Source organism: Micropterus dolomieu, linkage group LG07, assembly GCF_021292245.1.
Source record: "Micropterus dolomieu isolate WLL.071019.BEF.003 ecotype Adirondacks linkage group LG07, ASM2129224v1, whole genome shotgun sequence".
Lineage (NCBI taxonomy): Eukaryota > Metazoa > Chordata > Actinopteri > Centrarchiformes > Centrarchidae > Micropterus > Micropterus dolomieu.
Window position 1 is genome coordinate 263,006 of NC_060156.1, and position 4,238 is coordinate 267,243.

The 4,238-nt window shown below is 46.8% G+C and overlaps 2 non-coding genes across 2 annotated transcripts; both read left to right on the forward strand.

Moving 5' to 3' along the window:
- The first annotated feature begins 3,736 nt into the window (after window positions 1-3,736).
- On the forward strand, window positions 3,737-3,810 carry trnat-agu. The gene has a single exon. It is a non-coding gene; the product is annotated as a tRNA-Thr (tRNA).
- Window positions 3,811-3,984: 174 nt separating this feature from the next.
- Window positions 3,985-4,058, forward strand: trnat-ugu. The gene has a single exon. It is a non-coding gene; the product is annotated as a tRNA-Thr (tRNA).
- The last annotated feature ends 180 nt before the right edge of the window (window positions 4,059-4,238 follow it).

The window sequence follows — 4,238 nt, forward strand, 5'->3', positions numbered from 1 at the left end:
GTGTTGGTTGGATGCGTGTTGGTTGGATGCGTGTTGGCTGGATGTGTGTTGGCCTGATGCGTGTTGGCTGGATGCGTGTTGGCTGGATGCGTGTTGGCAGGATGCGTGATGGTTGGATGCGTGTTGGCTGGATGCGTGTTGGCAGGATGCGTAATGGTTGGATGCGTGTTGGCTGGATGCGTGTTGGCTGGATGTGTGTTGGCCTGATGCGTGTTGGCCTGATGCGTGTTGGCTGGATGCGTGTTGGTTGGATGCGTAATGATTGGATGCGTGTTTGTTGGATGCGTGATGACTGGATGCGTGTTTGTTGGATGCGTGTTGGCTGAATGCGTGTTGGCTGAATGCGTGTTGGCTGGATGCGTGTTGGTTGGATGCATGTTGGCTGAATGCGTGTTGGCTGGATGCGTGTTGGTTGGATGCGTGTTGGCTGGATGCGTGTTGGCTGGATGCGTGTTGGCTGGATGCGTGTTGGCTGAATGCGTGTTGGCTGGATGCTGGCAGGATGCGTGTTGGCTGGATGCGTGTTGGCTGGATGCGTGTTGGCTGAATGCGTGTTGGCTGGATGCGTGTTGGCTGGATGCGTGTTGGCTGAATGCGTGTTGGCAGGATGCGTGTTGGCTGGATGCGTGTTGGCTGGATGCGTGTTGGCTGAATGCGTGTTGGCTGGATGCGTGTTGGTTGGATGCGTGTTGGCAGGATGCGTGATGGCTGGATGTGTGTTGGTTGGATGCGTGTTGGTTGGATGCGTGTTGGCTGGATCCGTGTTGGCTGGATGCTGGCAGGATGCGTGTTGGCTGGATCCGTGTTGGCTGGATGCTGGCAGGATGCGTGTTGGCTGGATGCGTGTTGGTTGGATGCGTGTTGGCTGGATGCGTGTTGGTTGGATGCGTGTTGGTTGGATGCGTGTTGGCTGGATGCCCACTGCTGTCAGGAAAACAATGAAATGATGAACGTTAAAAGGCAAACAATAAAAATGTGGGTCAAAATAATTTTATTTACTGGAAAGTAAAAATAATGATGACCGACCACAGACAGGACCACTAGGACCTCCTCAGTGACCAGTAGAACCTTCTCAATTTACTTTTAGAACTTTCTAAAGGATGACTGAATTACCAAAAGAACCAAAAATGAACCCTAAAACCTCATCTGTGGTCACCAGAACCTCTTGATTTGGCTGGACTGGCCTTTTAAAGCAGTTTAAAGAACCACTCAGAAGGCTGAGCAGTTCTAAAGGTTCCCTCAAACTTAACTTTCCTGCAGTTACTCTACGTTTCTGTAACTGTGGTGAAAAATAGCCTAAAAAACAAACGGTTCTGTTATATAAGTGAAATTCTTGCGGTGAAAGGAATAAAATGTGCAGATACATTAAAGTTTGTATTCTCATGAGAAGCAGAGTGAAGAGTTGCAGGTAGTTGCATCATTGATTACATCAGAGCTGATGGCGGGAGGCCTGTTGGTCTGTAGCTCAGACTGAACATGATCAGCTCCCTCCCCCTGCTGGACTCACCAGGGAACTGCAGGAGTTTAAACACTGGAGTCCAGTTCTTCTGTCACTGATAACAACAGTGATCCAAGTTATCTCTGCATCCCCCATATAGGGTTAGTTCCCTTAAATTAAAACAGACCTCTAGAACGCCCCACGACAACTACACCACCTGAAGCACCTCTGGATCCATCTTCATGAACCCTAGAACCACACGACAGCAAGAAACACAATAAGGACCTCTAGAACCTTCACAAGTACTGGAAGTCATATCAAGTACCAGTCAAACCTCCTAAAGCAATCCTAGAACTACCCGCTGGACCACTAGAGCCATCTTCAGGGCCCCCAGAACCTCCTAAAGGACCTCTAAGGATTCCCTAAACTACGTCACCTGACCTCACTTATTAAGTCCATCAACATAACAGACTGCAGAGAAGAAAGACGAGTTAGACCTGTCATCAGCTGGCCAATCAGAATCCAGAAAACATTTAAACTGTCCAAATAGCGCACCAGCTGGAGCATGTTGTTATGTATGTTGTGACGTACAGAGAATAAAAAGGCATCTCTGAATGCCTCCTCTAGTGAAGAACGACATGCTGATGCACCTGAAGCTGTCTGCTAACTGACAAAAACACCAGGGCCCCGTTTCAGAGAGCGGGTTTAGTGAGCGTCAGAAGTCTTGGAGGGCCAGGATTCTCAGGCCCTGTCCACGAGTACACGGGTATTTGTAAAAACCTTTTAAACACTCCTGCCTGGGTGAAGATTTACACCAACTCTGTTTGCAGTGTTGTTGTGTAGACGGGAAACTGAGGTTTTAGCTTGTGATGTCCGAGTGCCGTTACCTGCTTTGTTTACATGGGCCGAAATTGCCAGCAGCCTGCTGAAGTTATTTTTCAGGCTTCTGATTGGCCAACATGGCTTTAGGGGTGGAGTTACATCGCTGCCTTCTGGTGTGGGGTGCTCTTGACGGCGCTTTGAGTGTTTTTGCCTTTTCATATTGATGGAGTTTTTTTTAAATCATCATCGTCACCACCATCATCTCCCAGGACCTCAAGTGGGAGCTGAACGTCACCTCCCTCACCAAGAAGGCCCAGCAGAGGATGTACTTCCTGCAGCAGCCTGCCAAAGACAATGATGGTGCACTTCTACACCGCCATCATTGAGTCCATCCTCACCTCCTCCATCACCATCTGGTTCGCTGCTGCCACCGCCAGGGACAAGGGCAGGCTGCAGCGCATCATTCGCTCTGCAGAGAAGCTGATTGGCTGCAATCTTCTTTCTCTTCTGGACCTGTACGCCTCCAGTAGAAGGAAAGATTGTAATTTATGCTCGATGTGTGTTGTGAACTTTTGCACATACTTGCTAATGATCCCGTATATTTTGCAATCGTTTTTCCAATAGCATTATGGTATTATTGTAATTTTTGTTTACTGGTATATTTTTGATCTCTTTACTTTTTATGTATTTATATGTCTATCAAGGTGGAAAAAACAGAGAGATAATAAAGTTTGAACTGAGACTCACCGTTTAGCTGGTGGTGTGGTGACGTCCAGAATATAAAGTGGTAAAGTCTGACGATGAAGCTGCAAACTCCAGCACACCTGATCCAGCTCCTGCAATAAAGCACACCTGACAACCAGAAAGACAAGAAAGAGAGGCTGAACTGAAGAGGCAGATGCCAACAGATGCACTTTCTGACTTTCGAGTCGTATCATTTCAAGGCTCACATGATGTTCCCGTCCCATGTGGTCCAGTGATCGAGCTCCTCCTTTATACCCAGGTGGTAGTTAACGTAGATGTGAGTGGTGGAGACATTAACTGTGAATAAATGCTGTTTTATTTATTATCATTACATAAAGAAACGTGTTTGATCAGAAAACAACCTGTTGCGTCGATGGGTTAGCATGAACTTCTGCAGCACAATGAAAATGGTTTGTTTTTGGAGGTAGGATGGACAGATATTTATATGATTGTAAGATGTGTGCTGATAAAGGGGATATGTGAATTGCTTTCAAAGCACACGGCTTTTGAGCATCATGGAACCGAGATTGGAAAACGAGTACACGTGATGTTTCGAATGCCTCGGCAAACACATGTCTCTGTTGGCTTTTCCGCTACCACATGCCATCCTAGAAGTGAACAGCAAGTCTGTTTTTCTTTGCTTTTACTGAAAAAGGAATGAAAGACGTTAACGAGCCCATTTGATTTCATTGAAACATTCACGGGAAAGTCTGTCAAACGACCAAAGCACATGGCGCCGTGGCTTAGTTGGTCAAAGTGCCTGTCTAGTAAACAGGAGATCCTGGGTTCAAATCCCAGCGGTGCCTGAGTATCATTTTTCATAACGATGTGCCACTTCCCAAGGACAAAAATGAGAATAACCTCATGTGCGTTCTATGCAGCTTCAAGAAAAACGCAAGTGAACAAGTAGAGCGTGGCAATCCGAATACTTGATTACAAAAGTAGACGACCTGAAACAGGTAGCGTAGTTGCCTGCGGCGGGTGCTGTGGCTTAGTTGGTGAAAGCGCCTGTCTTGTAAACAGGAGATCCTGGGTTCAAATCCCAGCAGTGCCTTTACAACTTAATGTGTCCACGGGAGCCTCTACCTATTCAAATCTGAAAACAAGAAATTTCTCCCTTAACACACTTAAACACCCTCTGACTGAATCAGCTGTTTCTAAAATCTGTCCTTTGATGTACTGGTCCTTACTGACTTCTGTCCTGGTGATCCCACCAGAGGCTGCTCTACATTTT